Raw genomic sequence first — 16040 nt, forward strand, 5'->3', positions numbered from 1 at the left:
TCAGAGCCTGGAGCCTGCTTCAGATTCTTTGTCTCCCTCTTTTCTCTGCTCCTCCCCCACTCACACTCTCTCTCTCAAAAGTAAATAAACATTAAAAAAAAATTTTTTTTAAACAACAAAAACAGATGAAATAGTGTATGTGAAGAGACATTATTCCACTTTAAAACTAGTACAAACAGGAGCACCTGGGTGGCTCAGTCAGTTAAGCATCCAACTCTGGATTCTGGCTCAGGTCATATTCTGTAGGTTTGAGTTTGAGACCCACATCTGGCTCCTCCACTGATGGCACAGAGCCTGCTTGGAATTCTCTTTCTCCCTCTCTCTCTCTCTGCGCACCCCCCACTCCTGCCTGTGCTTACTCACTCTTTCAAAATAAATAAATGTAAAAAAAAAAAATAACTATTATAAACAAAAAATGAGACACAGCTCATTGTAACTCAGGAAGTTACCAGAGTACTATGAGGTTAACTGTCCAATGACATGCATGTGTTCAGAGTTCAGAGGATGGACAGCCCAGGGAGGCTTCAGAGCTGATGAAGAATTTCAACTGGGTTTTACAGATTGTATGCGACTTAACTAAAGAGAAAGAAGGGACAGGGACAATTCTAGAGAGCATGGCTATTAATACCACAGTAGGAAGTAATCAGGACATTTCTGAGAAACGGAGAATAGGTCAGAACATCAAGAAAGTATTCAGGAAGAGAAGACTAGAAAGGCAGGACACAACTGTGGTCCTTCAATGTCAGGCTAAGGAGTCAGATTTAATTCAATGGTGTGAAACCAAATCAGCAGGAAAATAGTAATACGAAAATGGTGGTATTTAACAGCAGCAAGCAGTAAGTAGAAGGGTCTGGAAGGGAAAATTGACTTAGGATATTCCCAGACTAGTAGTTCAGATATGAACTGCTAACAGCCAAATATCTCAACTGTAGCAAAAATGCATAGGAATATATCAAAGTGAGTAAAAGCATTAATTGCCTGAGCTTAGTAATTGATTAGAAATGGGGGGAAAAAAGGGGCACCTGGGTGGCTCAGTCGGTTAAGCGTCCGACTTCAGCTCAGGTCACGATCTCACGCTCCATGAGTTCGAGCCCCGCATCGGACTCTGGGCTGATGGCTCAGAGCCTGGAGCCTGCTTCCAATTCTGTGTCTCCCTCTCTCTCTGCCCCTCCCCCATTCATGCTCTGTCTCTGTCTCAAAAACAAATAAACGTTAAAAAAAAAAAATTTTTTTTAATAAAAAATTTTTTTTTAATAAAAAAAAATTTAAAAAAAGAAATGGGGAAAAAAAGAGGCAGAGCAAGTTGTCAACAGTAACTGCAAAATGAAATGTTAAGGCCTGTGGTGAATGGAAAAAGGACAATATCATTAAGAAACGAAAGGTGGGACGCCTGGCTGGTTCAGTTAGAAAAGCATGCAACTCGGGGCGCCTGGGTGGCGCAGTCGGTTAAGCGTCCGACTTCAGCCAGGTCACGATCTCGCGGTCCGTGAGTTCGAGCCCCGCGTCAGGCTCTGGGCTGATGGCTCAGAGCCTGGAGCCTGTTTCCGATTCTGTGTCTCCCTCTCTCTCTGCCCCTCCCCCGTTCATGCTCTGTCTCTCTCTGTCCCAAAAATAAATAAATGTTGAAAAAAAAAAAAGAAAAGCATGCAACTCGATCTCAAGATCATGAGTTCAAGCCCCACGATGGGGTAGAGATTACTGGAGCACCTGGATGGCTCAGTCGCTTAAGCATCCAACTTCGGCTCAGGTCAAGATTTCCCAGTTTGTGGATTTGAGCCCCGTGTTGGGCTATGTGCTAACAGCTCAGAGCCTGGAGCCTGCTTCAGATTCTGTGTCTCCCTCTCTCTCTGCCTCTCCCCACCCCCACTCGTGCCCTGTCTCTGTTTCGCTCTCTCTCAAAAATAAACATTAAAAAAAAGATTACTTAAGAATTAAAAATCTTAAAAAAAATAAAAATAAAAAAAAATAAAAATAAAAATAAAAATAAAAACAAAAGAAAGGTGGCCTCCCAAGCAGATGTATATCCAGCAGGTGGGGGGCGGGGGCGGGGGAGGGGGCAGGAGGGATTAAATTCAACAGACAGGTCAAGTCTAGGGGTAATAATAAACTGATTCAAAGTGCTAAATTTACTTCAAGGAAATCACTGTATCTACCATAAAAATCATTTGACAGGTTTTAAATTACTTGATAATTTATTCTGTCAAACATATGAGAAGTCCGTCAATACAGAAGTGTTTGTATAAGTTTCCACAGGTGTAAAGTTCCAAGAGATGGACCAAACAACAGCAGATTCAACAAAAAGGTTCAGACAGTCTGCTTCAATAATAGCAATGACCCTCCTTCCGAATAACCACAATCAAACAACTACTTGGTTGGAAGCAAGTATGTCACTGTGAGACACTGCCAACAAAAACAAACAAAAAACAAAAACAAAAAAAACCCTTCCCCTTCCTCTTAGGACTATTTGCCAGATAAAGGCCATGTAGAGGTGTAGAGGTCTGAAAGAAGCTCTCTGGTGCCATAAGCTACCTTTCAATGATAGCAGCAGGTATCCCAGGATACAGTCATGTATACCTCAGAGAGTAAGAGCAGTAAGGTTTGGGTGACCCTGAATATATATTGAAAATATTTGAAGTACCACCACATAGGGTTCAACAGGGCAAAGAGGCACATCAATTTGGACCATATATATAATAAAAGAATTCAAACTACAAAAACTAATCAGATTGAACCAAATTTATGAGGAAAAACAAAGAGACTCAGGGCCAGGCCTCTTAAAATGTTGGGGGGTGTGACACAGGTGGCTAAAGCAGCACTTTTTTTGGCTAGTATATATTTTAACTGTAAAAGAACGATGCATTTTTTTTTTTTTTTTACATAGTCCTGTCTCACTTTCAAATACAGGATAATTAAAAGTTCAAAACTTTTTTTTTAAGTTTATTTATTTATTTTAAGAGAGTGAGAGTGTATGCAGAGAGGGACAGACAGAATCCCAAGCAGGCTCCTCACTGTCAGTGCAGAGCCCGATGTGGGGCTCAAATCCACAAACTGTGAGATCATGACCTGAGCTGAAATCAAGAGTCCAACGCTTAACCAACTGAGCCATTCACGTGCCCCAAGAGTTCGAAACTTCAAAAAGGCAACAATGAATAATTTTAAAGCAATCTTTTTTTTTTTTCAACGTTTATTTGTGAGAGAGAAAGAACGTGTGCTTGCACAAGTAGAGGAGGAACAGAGAGAGAGAGGGAGACACAGAATCTGAAGCAGGCTCCAAGCTCTGAGCTATCAGCACACAGTCCAATGCAGGGCTTGAATTCATGAACTACAAGATCATGATCTGAGCCAAAGTCAGACAATCAAACAGCAGAGACACCCAGGAACCCCAAAGAAATCTTTTATTTTCACTGTATGTGAAAGAAATGCCTTTTCTTGCACATGTACTGCATTTTAAGAAAACAGATTCATAGCAAAATTTGAGTGTGGAGGCAATATAAAATAATTCAGATGTTAAATTTTAAGTGGCTTTCCAACTGCCACTATTTAGACAAAAACCTTTTCAGTCTGTGTTTCCTTGTTTATGCCTAACAACTTTTCAGGTATCTGATGGATGATATGATCTTCCCGAACTAGGATTCTGTGGCATGGTGGGTGGAATTATCCCATTGTGGGGAAATGATTTAATCATCAACATTAACCAAAACCCAAGCATTTACCAGCTGAGTAAAACTACTATGGCTTGGTACTCCTAGAAGTCCAAACCTCAGGTTTTCTAAAACCTTTGCTGCTGAAGTCAACTATAAATAAAAACAGAAACAGAGTTCAAAAAGCATGGCTGCATTCACCTATCATGACAAGTTCACTGTGATGGAGGTTCATTTATTTGACAAGTATTTGGGGATCATAGGCACTATTCTAGGCACTGGGAATGCAGCAATGAACCAATCAAAGTTCCCACCCTTAAAGGAGCTGCAATTCTAGTATCAGCTAAAATATTCTCACATGGTTGAATGTCGTCAGTGTGACTTTTCTCCCCTACTTATTAATTAGATCCATGCTTTAGAAAAGATAAGAAGAAACAGTAAATATAAAATTGAGTCACTGACCTCCTTTCAGTGATATCTCTAAACAAGATGGGAGAGAGAAAGAGACAGACTCTACATTATCTTTTCTACTTGGAAACACTAAGTAACGTCTGTGCATTTTCAGGGATCCAGATGCAAATTCATCATCAGTATGCATTCCTCTGCCAGCTGTAGAGCACAGATAAGCAGCTAAAATATTATCACTTCCTAACCAAAAAAAAAAACACAAAAACAAAACTACCTTCTTGAAAAACAAAAACCCAGTAATCTGTCAGAAACTGTAACTTAAACTTCATCTTATACTCACATTTCTATACCAAAGAGTCTTTCACTGGTAATAAGTCTCTTGAACCAGCAACACATAAGACAATGTTGAACACACCAAAAAAAAAAAAAGCTCTGTTTCAATACATAACCCAAGGTCATGGGATCAAACCCTGTATTTAAAAAACATTTAAAAAAAATTTTTTTTTAACGTTTATTTTATTTTTGGGACAGAGAGAGACAGAGACACAGAATTGGAAACAGGCTCCAGGCTCTGAGCCATCAGCCCAGAGCCTGACGCGGGGCTCGAACTCACGGACCGCGAGATCGTGACCTGGCTGAAGTCGGACGCTTAACCGACTGCGCCACCCAGGCGCCCCTAAAAAACATTTTTTAAATAAAAAGGGAAAGAAAAACATTCCTACTCCAGAAATTCATAGCTCCTCATGGAAATTTAAATTTTCCTAATTATAATTCTCCCCTTTAACATATTATATGATTATCTCTTAACATGAGACTGCAGACTCTGTCCCTGCTTCCTACTGTTCAAAGAATAAAATTTTAACTACCTTTTTTAGGACAAAACACCTAAATGACCAATCTCTATGAAGATAAGCAATTTTACAATAAGGTCTCGAAACGGTTTTTTTGTTTTTTAATGTTTATTTATTTTTGAGAGAGAGAGAGAGAGACAGAGACAGAGTGTGAGCCGGGGAGGGGCAGAGAGACGGAGACACAGAATGTGAAGCAGGGTCCAGGCTCTAAGCTGTCAGCACAGAGCCTGACGTGGGACTCAAACCCACAAACTGTGAGATCATGACCTGAGCCGAAGTTGGACGTTCAACCGACTGAGTCCCCAGGCACTACTCAAAAAGTTTTTAAATAAATTATGAGCTATTTCTTATGTACTCAATAGAAAAAGAAAACTAATCAAATGAGATAGGTAACAAAAACCAAAAATACAAAAAAGGAAAAAAAAAAACAGGCAACTAAAAAACTAAGCAAAATTCAACACATCCCATCATTTTGAAACCTGCAGATTTATACTGCTTAATATGCTTTGCTCTGGACCCTGCCCTCAACAAACAAAAACAGACTCTCCAAACTCCCACCCATTTTATACCAAAGCTCCCCCCACCTCACAGCTGCATAAGAGGTTTCTTTTCTTGAAAAACAAAATTTAATATGAAGGTCAGTTTACCATGGGAACTCAACAGTGTGCCCATGTATAAACGAGCATGATTATCCTGTTTTGCCCAGGTACTTGAGATGTTTAACACCAATTCTAGGAAAAATGTAAATAAACTCTTCAAAAAAATAGCTATCAATATCTCAATCTGCATATTGTTTATTAGTATATTAATATTATATTTAGGAATGTTAATGTTCCTCTCCCAGTCTGTAAACAGACTGTCCAAAGTTCTGGTTTTGTCCACTCAGTTTTATACAGGGTAATGGGCATCAAAATGGACAAGTACCAGAAAGCTGAATGAAAATGCACGTCCATCTTTTAAGCATACAACTTAATAATGAAGAAACAGATCTGAATTTTTAACTGCTGTATTCATAATTAAAAACTGCCCAATTCCAGCTAGCCAATAGGTACATTCAAGAAAAGAGAGACAAAATTCAAGTAATATAGGCTATGTGCAATGAAAAGAATCCACTCTTCTACTGGCCTACTTAAAATGTATATTCTGGCAATTAGGTAGGGGGCTACTCATATTTTTGAAAGCAAGCCAATAAAAACCCAAATAACTTCCAATAACCACACACTACAACACAGGCTCTGTTTAAAACAGCATGTTCAAATACCTACTCTTTCGAAGCAGTTCTCAATTATTAAATAGCCAAAAGACCAGAAATTGTCTTGACCAGAACACCATCTTCTTAAGACCATCCTTTTAATATCATACAATTCAACAGAAACCCAGGAAAAGACCTACCCTTTTAAACTACTAACATTTATCTTATGTAAACAGAGAGAAACATGTGACTGTCATCCAAACAGATACAAGGGGAGAAAAAAAAAAAAAAAAAACCTTTTCAGCTGAAGTCAAAAAGTAGAATTCATCAACATGCTTTACAGGAAAGGAGGGCAAAAGTACCACGTTAAATCAGGGTTAATAAGAAATTAGCTATTAAGCAAAAGAGATTTCTCCTTTTTTGTTTTGAAATAACTACACTAAAATAACAACTCCTAAAACTCAAGTCATGGGTTCATACTGAAGATAAAAAACCAAACTCTGAATTTTAAAAATTCTTAAGCTATCATTTTGCTTAACCCAGTAAGGGGAAAAGGGGAAATGGGGATTAAAAAAAAAGTATATTCGCTTAGATTACTTCTATTCATACCAAACATATTAAAATATTGGTAAAATATCCTTTAAAACAAGATGAAAAACTTCTCAAATAGCCTAATCTAAACCAATTCTGGGGCTCCTAGGTGGCTCAGTTGGTTAAGCATCTGACTTCAGTTCAGGTCATGATCTCCCAGTTTGTGAGCTCTAGCCTCAATTTCTCTCTCCCTCCCTCCCTCCCTCCCTCCCCTTAGCTCTCTTATGCTTTCTCTCTCTCAAAAAATAAAAATAAACCTGTTCTGCATAAATTATGGAATATTCCAAGCATATTGTTTATACATCACAAACTTATACTATTCAATTCAACATGAAAATAATAATCCACGCAATTCAAATTCTCAAGTTTCCAATAAGCGTGTAAACATATCTAATGTCAATCAGCACCACTCATAAGTTTCTTGCATGTTTCAACCTGAAAACAGTTTGTCAGAGGAACTAATGTCTGTAAGGGGCAGAAGGACAAATGCGTTTTATCCAGCTCTCTGGTAAAACAGCAGGCCTATGACTTGAACACCACATCTGTGTACTACTGTTTTCAATCAGGACATTTAAATATGCTAAAATGCAAAGATATATAAGACTTTAGAAAGAGCTTACCCTTTTTCTTTTCTACTGATTTATATCTTCAGTCTTTAACCTAAATCCTACATCCTATAGCATATGGTTATATTTTCAATTACCAGTATTTCCATGCTGTGGTATACAGACCACTGGCGAGATTTGAGAAGACTTAAATGGAACACAAATACCTTTAAAAAAAAAAAAAAACTGTATTTATGCTAATGAGCACTGAAAAAAATATTCTGCACTTATCTTTTCAATTCATTAAAAGTCTGAAACCATTCATAAGCAGACCTGACCAGGGCCACATTCAACAGTATCTAGTCCTTCCCCCACACAAATGATAAGCCTCTCTTTAAGGTTTATGCTACCACCAGAGAGCTCTGGCATCTCTTGATTGCTTTTACTTGATTGCTATTACTACTAGCACAGTACCACAAAATACAGGGTCTCCTCTGGACTATCACCATAGCACCTCCAAGTCTACATATCCTAAACAAAATCCATCACTGGCCTCCTCCTCCTCCTCCCTCCACCACTCCTTCTTTCTTCATACTCCACTGGAAATCTTGGTAGGCCTAGGTTTTCAAGGCTAGAAAACATTTTAATCTATTTCCAATAACAAAACCTAACACCAATTCCCATTACTTTCCCTGAAACGCTCGATTTCCATCTTTCCATTCCATGCCACCAGTATCACCACCATTTGGTTTAGCTAACTGATTTTTAAACATTTGTTCATTTAAAAATTAGACCTTAATTACCTAAGAAACAAAATTACCAGTTAGGATTCAACTGACAACACAACTGTTTCTGGTCAATTCCTCTTTTTTTCCCCTCAATGCCTGTTTATTTTTGAGAGACAAGCAGAGTGTGAGTGGGGGAGGGGCAGAGAGAGAGGAGGAGACACAGAATTCGAAGCAGGCTCCAAGCTCTGAGCTGTCAGCACAGAGCCCCACACGGAGACGAACTCATGAACTGTGAGATCATGACCTGAGAGTCTAAGCCACCCAGGTGCCTCTAATTACTTACAACCGACTAAGCCACCCAGGTGCCCCTAATTACTTACATTTCTATGTGTTCTATACAGATTATGATTTCCTATGCAAGGTCGTTTTCCTACTCAGAACCCAAGGGCCTTACACTATGTTTCAATGAGAGGCACTACAATATAGTGCCACTACATACGATTAGGTATGATCACAGGTTCTGGAATCAGACAGTTCAGGATGTTAATTTTGGCTCCAAACTTACTTGTATCAGTTTGGGAAGTTCACGAAGTTTCTCATCTGTAAAATGGAAATAACATCAGAAAAGAGAGTTACTGAGCTAGTATCTTCAAACAAGTGAATACTAATTCTGACAGGGAGGAAAAACACGCTCAATAACTACATTTTTAATTTTAAAAAAAACATGCAATTTAGGTAAACACAAAAAATTAACCATGGTCTTCTATTTACCTACCCACTAAATGTTTCAAGCACACTCATGTCCATTTAAAACATCTGTATTCCAGTTCTTACCATAAATGCAACAGTTCTACCTGCCTGCCTTCATGTAGAATAAGCCCTTGCAACTGAAAGATCTGTTAAGTTTCCAGTATTGATTATAACCTTTCAAAGTCCAAAATAAAAAAGTAGTATCCAATTTTGCTGCAGCAAAAAGCTTAGCTATAGGCATTTTGAGACTTAAGAACAAATCACTTAACCGAGTGAGCCAAACAACATTAACCACTATTCTCAACACAATTATCAATGAACTCTCAAGGTACCATAATTGTATCTGTCAAGATCTAGGGCATCCCTCAAGAACAAAGTCTCCCCAAAACAAGGCCCTTCCCTCTCGAACAACCAAGTCTCCCCCAAATGAGGATCTTACTCTTCCCCTCTAGGACATTCTATGTTCATTCCAAATTCCTTGCCATTGTTTATGTTGTTTCCTATACCCAGACTGGCCTTTTCTCTACCAACCAGATCGTCAGAGCTTTTCTAGTATTTTAGGTCACTAAACTTTTACTGTATCTTTGCAGGTACACATGATTTAACACTGATTCTTTTTTTTTTTTAATTTTTTTTTCTTAATGTTTTTTATTTATTTTTGAGACAGAGAGAGACAGAGCATGAGCAGGGAAGGGGCAGAGAGAGAGGGAGACACAGAATAGGAAGCAGGCTCCAGGCTCTGAGCCATCAGCACAGAGCCCGATGTGGGGCTCAAACTAACAGACTGTGAGATCATGACCTGAGCCGAAGTCAGACGCTCAACCGACTGAGCCACCCACACTGATTCTCTTTTATCAAATTCTACCTCTCTCACTCCTCCAAACCGCTCTCCCTTCCCTTTCTCCTTCTCTTTCTCACTCTCTCAAAACACACACACAATGTATTTACTTTAAAAAAAAAAAAAATAACTAAGGGGCACCTGGGCGGCTAAGTTGGTTTAGCATAACGACTTCAGCTCAGGTCATGATCTCAGTTTGTGGGTTCGAACCCCGCATTGGGCTCTGTGCTGACAGCTCTGAGTCTGGAGCCTGCTTTGGATTCTGTGCCTCCCTCCCTCTTTCTCTCAAAAATAAACATTAAAAATAAATAAAATCAGGGTGGTTTTGTAAAAGTAACACTGCTTTAAAACAAGGATACATAATATAAAAGTGACAGCAAGAGGGAAGTGGTTTTAATCTTCTTTGACCTCTTTGAGGCCATCATATAAAAGCCATTCTTATGATCAAGTCATTCCTAAAAAATCCTTTTTACATTTCATTCTTTGTGTAATAATTTTGCTTCTACCCGAAAAAACTGGATTCCTTCTCTGTCCTTTCCTCAACTTTTCCTGAATTGACAAAGGAAGAGCAAACAGGTTCACAAATTGGTGAGACTGAAAAGTAGTTTCTTCCAACATGAAGCCAAGAGGATTTTTCAGTCGTATATATTTAACACTTTCTGATAACTGGCAAAGAACCTGAATGGTACAGCATCCACATGAACAGCTAACTCTACAGCACCAAAAAGCAATGGTAGGATTTGGCATGCTAGTTAGAAAAAACAAGGCCATTTTTTAAATAACTTTTTTTTTTTTTTGACAGTGACAGCAAGAACAGGGAGAGAAAACACTATCAGTAGAACCTCATATTAATGGGCCAACTGTGACCAGTTGTTAGGGATCTTTTTAAACAGCCAATTTTATTGAGCACTTCTCTATATGCCAGGCACTGTTTTAAAAGTATTGTATGTGTTGGGGCACCTGGATGGCTCAGCCGGTTAAGCATCCGACTCTTGATTTCGGCTCAGGTCATGATCTCACGGTCGTGAGACTGAGCCCTGAGTCAGGGAATCTGTGCTAGATGTGGAGCCTGCTTGAGATTTTTTCTCTTTCTCTCTCCCCCCCGCCCCCCCCACACGCTTTCTCTTTCTTGCATGCTTTAAAAAAAAAAAAAAAAATTATATTATCTCAATTAACCCCATAATAATTCTATACATAGTGACCATTATAGTTGAAAAAACAGCTGAAAAAACAGATACAGAGAAGTAACTTTCTCAAGATTATAGCAGTTGAGAAGCCAGAATTCAAACCCAAGCATTCTAGCTCCACAGTTCACATTATAAACATCTGGCCAAACAGCCTTCTCCATTCAATAAGTCTGCTAATATAATTTGATGCTAACTATACTCCTCATAAAGTGAATCCAAGTAAGGAGCCCTTATATACTGAGAATATGTTTCTTATATACTACATATGCTACTATATTTTTTATAGAGCAGCATAGGCTTTATTAAGTTTCATTCTCCCACAAAACTAAAGATTTTCATCAGTGTTTTATTATCCACTTGAAGTATGCTACTTGACACTTGTTCCTAAATATTTTTAATATTGTTCCTAAATATCTTTACTCTTTACAACCTCTTCTCACTTGTCAAGCCAGTCCCGAACTCGAATTCTACCCTCCAAGGGGCTGAGTCATCCGTGAAGTTAATGAGCATACTTCCCCATTCCATCAACTGTATTAAATTTTTTTTTGTTTATTTTTGAGAGAAAGAACACAAACGGGAGAGGGGCAGAGAGGAGGAGACAGAATATGAAGCAGGCTCCAGGCTCTAGGCTCTGAGCTGTCAGCACAGAGCCCGACGCAGGGCTCAAATCCACAAACCACGAGGTCTTGACCTGAGTCGAAGTCAGACACTTAACTGACTGAGCCACCCAGGCACCCAACTGTAACACTCTTGAGAACATTATATAGTTGAGCACAATCCTACCATTTGTTGTCTCTCTCTCTTTCATCTGACAGCAACCCACCAGTAACAATGAATATGAAACCTCTAATCTTTGCACCATTTATCAATAAGACAGATTTTCATCTCTTATGGATGAAGATGCCACCAGAGACAGAAGCTTTTATAAAGTTAAAATCCATCCACTGCTGTGTCTGTTCCACAGACCTAGCACCATAGTAAGATATCACTTTGTAGGACAAACTGACTTTTGTCAATTTGTTATTCCGTCATCTTTAAATAAAATCATCACAAATTATTTTTGGGGTCAAATACCTCAAAATTCTTTTTAACTTTAAGGCATTACTGAAGTAAAACAAACTGCACATGTTTAAAGTGTTTTTTCAGGTTTTTTTTTGTTTTTACTGTAGTAAAATAGACATATTTACAATGTTAACCATTTTAAGTGTAAAACTGAATAACCTTTTTAGTACATTCACACTGTGGTGCAATCACCATCACTATCCATTTCTGTAACTTTTTCATCATCCCAAACTTCATTTTTAAGGCTGGATAATACTCCACTGCATGTACATACACCACACATTTTGTTTACACATCCATCCACTGATGGACATTTAGACTGTTTCTACCTTTTGGCTACTGTGAATGGTGCTACTATGAACATTAGTGTACAAATACGTTAGTCCCTGGTTTCACTTATTTTGGGTAGATACCTAAGAGTGTACTTGCTAGATCATACGGTAATTCTGTTTAATTTTCTGAGGAGCCACCACAGTTTTCCCTCAACAGCTGCACCATTTTATATTCCCACCAGCAATGCACCATATCCTTGACAACCCTTTTCCACTTTTTTTGATAATAGCCATCCTAACTGGTGCGAAGTAGCATCTTATGGTTTTGATTTGCATTTCCCTAATGACTAGCAATGTTGGGCATCTTTTCATGTGTTTACTAGCTATTTACATAACTTCTTTGTGAAGAAATGTCTATTCAAGTCTCTGTTTTTTTAGTTGGGTTGTTTTTGGGTGTTGTGTTTTTTAATATATTCTGGATAGTAATCCTTTATCAGATATAGGATTTGCAAATATCTCCTCCCATTCTGGTGCCTTTTCACTCTTGAAAGCATACTGATACGTTAAGTTTTTAATACAGTTCAACGCATCTATTTTTTCTTTTGCTGCCTGTGCTTTTGATGTCATATCCAAGAAATCATTGCCAAATGCAATGTCATGAAATGTTTCCCCTGTGTTTTCTTCCAGAAGTTTTATAATTTTAGCTCTTAAGTTTACATCTTTGATCCTTGATTACTCAGATAATTATGAAAGCACAAAGATCATGCTTTCAAATCCATATATAAACTTTTTTAAATGTCCAACTTCGGCTCAGATCATGATCTCAAGGTTTGTGAGTTTGAGCCTGGTGTCAGGCTCTATGCTGACAGCTCAGAGCCTGGAGCCTGCTTTGGATTCTGTGTCTCCCTCTGCCCCTGCCCCACTCATGCTCTGTTCATGCTCTCTCTCTCTTTCTCTCTCTCCACTCCTCCCTCCCTCCCCCCTCCCTCCCTCTCTCAAAAAAATATTTTTTAAAAAAAAATCCTTCTCTTCTTCTAAAATCATGGCTCCCAAGCTGTGTGCTGAGGCATCTTGGGGGTACCACAGTAAATTCATAGGGGCACTACAGGGACTGTTTAAGTTTTTGAGGGAAACACAGCAAAAACTGACCTACGTGGACCACACAAACAACTATCTGAGGTCATTCATAAGTTCAACATTAGCTTAAAAAACATCCTTTTCAGTGATATGTAAGACACAGGGGTTTTAGCAAGTCGCTATGACAAAAAGTATCCTGTAAAAACCAATGTCCAACAGGAAACAGGTGGAATATCTGATTACAAGGTTTGAGAATTTGTTTGGTACCTAACAGGCACACATATTAAAATGTTTTCTTTTGGGGCGCCTGGGTGGCTCAGTCGGTTAAGCGTCCGACTTGGGCTCAGGTCATGATCTCACGGTCTGTGAGTTCGAGCCCCGCGTCGGGCTCTGTGCTGACAGCTCAGAGCCTGGAGCCTGCTTCAGATTCTGTGTCTCCCTCTCTCTCTGACCCTCCCCCGTTCATGCTCTGTCTCTGTCTCAAAAATAAATAAAACATTAAAAAAAAAGTTTTCTTTCAAATTATACTTATCAATTTTTCAAGTAGCTAAATTGTTAGGAAATAAACAATTCAGTTGTTTGGCTCTACTTAATAAACGGAGCTATTACTATTTCTTTTGGTGGAGGGGCACAGTGGAAAATATTACTGAGACACTAAGAGGAAGGAGAGACTTTGGACTGTAGAGTCATGAGCCTGAGAGAATCACACCAATTACCAGAGATGTAAAGCTAGAATAACTGAGACACTGTACCCTCAATTCCAAGTCCCCATGTGGTTGTCACAGTTCAATTAAAACCACACCTTCTCTTGTTTATTTATTCAAGCTCTAATTCAGTTTGTCACTAACAACCAAGAATCCTGAATAACAAAATCACATGATTCACACATTCACCTTGATTTCCTTAATAAACTCATAATTAAATAATGTATACCAGGTTTTTTTAAACAACCAAAGAGGCAGAATTAGGGCATGACTGTAACTCAAATACAAATCATCCCATTTACTATTTCCTATATTAATTGAACACAAGGTACTATTAGATACAGTATGCTTAGATAAAATTTAGTTTTTAAAGTTTTACAGATTTCTTCTTGACAAAAACTCATTTAAGTTAAACTTTCACAGCATGGTTGAGACACCTAGGTGGCTCAGTCAGTTAAGCATCTGACTCTTAATTTCGGTTCAGGTCATGATCTCAGGGTTTGTGAGCTTGAGCCCAGCGTTGGGCTTCCCTTCACCCTCACCCCCCAACCCCCACTCCCGCTGACAGTGTGGAGTCTGCTTGGGATTCTATCTCCCTCTCTCTCTACCCCTCCCCCACTCACACAAGCTCATACATGCACACTCTCCCTCCCCCTCAAAAATAAATAAGCTTTAAAACTTTCACAGCATGGTAATACAAATTATACCATATTTTTTTTAACATTACAAATTAGACAATTTCTAAATCTAAAAATTACTGTATACTCAAAAATTACAGCTTCAAACAAAAAATATATATACACTTTTTTTTTTTTTTTAATTTTACAGAATAAGAGTACAAGCAGGGGAGAGGGGCAGAGGGAGAGAGAATCTTAAGCAGGCTCCATGCTCAGTGCAGAGCCAGCTGCAGGGCTCAATCCCACAACCCTGGGATCATGACCTGAGACAAAATCAAGAGTCGGTCGCTCAACTGACTGAGACACCCAGGCACCCTAAGAAGTAAAATATTCTACTGTATAAATATTACAAGGCATCAAGTATTTTCTTAAATAATAGTTAATTCGTTTCCAGAAATAAACATGGACCTTCTATTAACTTTGATTTCTGGAGAAATCTGCTTTTATTATAAATCAAAGACAGTGATGATTTCAGCAATGGACACAATTAATAGTTCATCATAACTGTTAAAAAAAATATTTCATTCAGAGATAAAAGTAAACATTTACAAAATATATATACCAACCAAATTTGGTACACACAAGAAATATACCAACTGAAAATGGCAACTACAGGTAAATTTTATGTTCTATAATATTTACACAGAATTACCATGAATAAAGTTTTATCAGAAAGAAAAGTAATCAGCTGGCTAGCAATCAACAGTTTTATTATTGCTAATCGAGTATTCTGCCTTGGTCACATCACCTAAAAATATTAATGAACTTGCTCCTCAATGAGTGTCACTTTACTATCATCTAAAGAAAACAATCAACCATCTTACTTCCCCAAGAGTATCCATATTCATTTTCATCCTGTCCTGTTCATGTTCTGTGTCCATATAAAAAGTTGGATTTGGGGATGCTTGGATGGTTCAGTCAGTGGAGCATGTGACTGTTGTTCTCGGGGTTGTGAGTTTGAGACCCACATGGAGTATGGAGATTAAAAAGTTGGGGGCACCTGGGTGCCTCAGTTAGTTAATCGTCTGGCTCTTGGTTTCAGCTCAGGTCATGATCTCATGGTCTGTAGGTCTGTGCTGACACCAAGGAGTCTGCTTAGGATTCTCTCTCCCTCTCTGCCTCTCCCTGCTCATATGCCCTCTCTCTCAAAATAAATAAATAAATTTTTTTAAGAAGTTGGATTTGTGGGTTTTTTTTTAAATATTTAAGTAATCTCTACACCCAATGTGGGGCTCTCAGAACCCCAAGATCAAGAGTTGCACACTCTGCACAGACTGAGCCCATGAGGCACTCTTGGATTTGTTTTTTTTAATCTTATATATGTATGAACATACACATGTATTTAGCCCTAGTCTATAAAATGCAAATTTTTCCCAGATTACTTCCCTTTTGACTATTTTCCCTAGACAAATGTTTATTTTCTTGTAGCACTGTTTAATACTAATCCATTCAGTATACTTAAATACCTTTAATATTTAAAGTGCCTCTTACCCCAGTGCAACTCTGATCTAATGAGA

The 16040-nt window shown here is 38.4% G+C and overlaps 1 protein-coding gene across 12 annotated transcripts in view; it reads right to left on the reverse strand.

The window, feature by feature from the left end:
- MTMR3 (myotubularin related protein 3) overlaps nucleotides 1-16040 on the reverse strand; it is a 149265-nt gene that overhangs the window by 62807 nt on the left and 70418 nt on the right. For 11 of the 12 annotated variants that reach the window (XM_086682106.1, XM_086682105.1, XM_086682104.1 and 8 more), the window contains one exon: nucleotides 8522-8556. The exons of the other annotated variant lie outside the window; for it this stretch is intronic. The gene's annotated coding sequence lies outside the window, so the exon portion shown is untranslated. The remainder of the gene's footprint in view (nucleotides 1-8521; nucleotides 8557-16040) is intronic. 12 annotated transcript variants of the gene reach the window in all.

The sequence above is a fragment of the Puma concolor genome, chromosome D3, assembly GCF_028749965.1.
Source record: "Puma concolor isolate L17-30 chromosome D3, mPumCon1.1.hap2, whole genome shotgun sequence".
Classification (NCBI taxonomy): domain Eukaryota; kingdom Metazoa; phylum Chordata; class Mammalia; order Carnivora; family Felidae; genus Puma; species Puma concolor.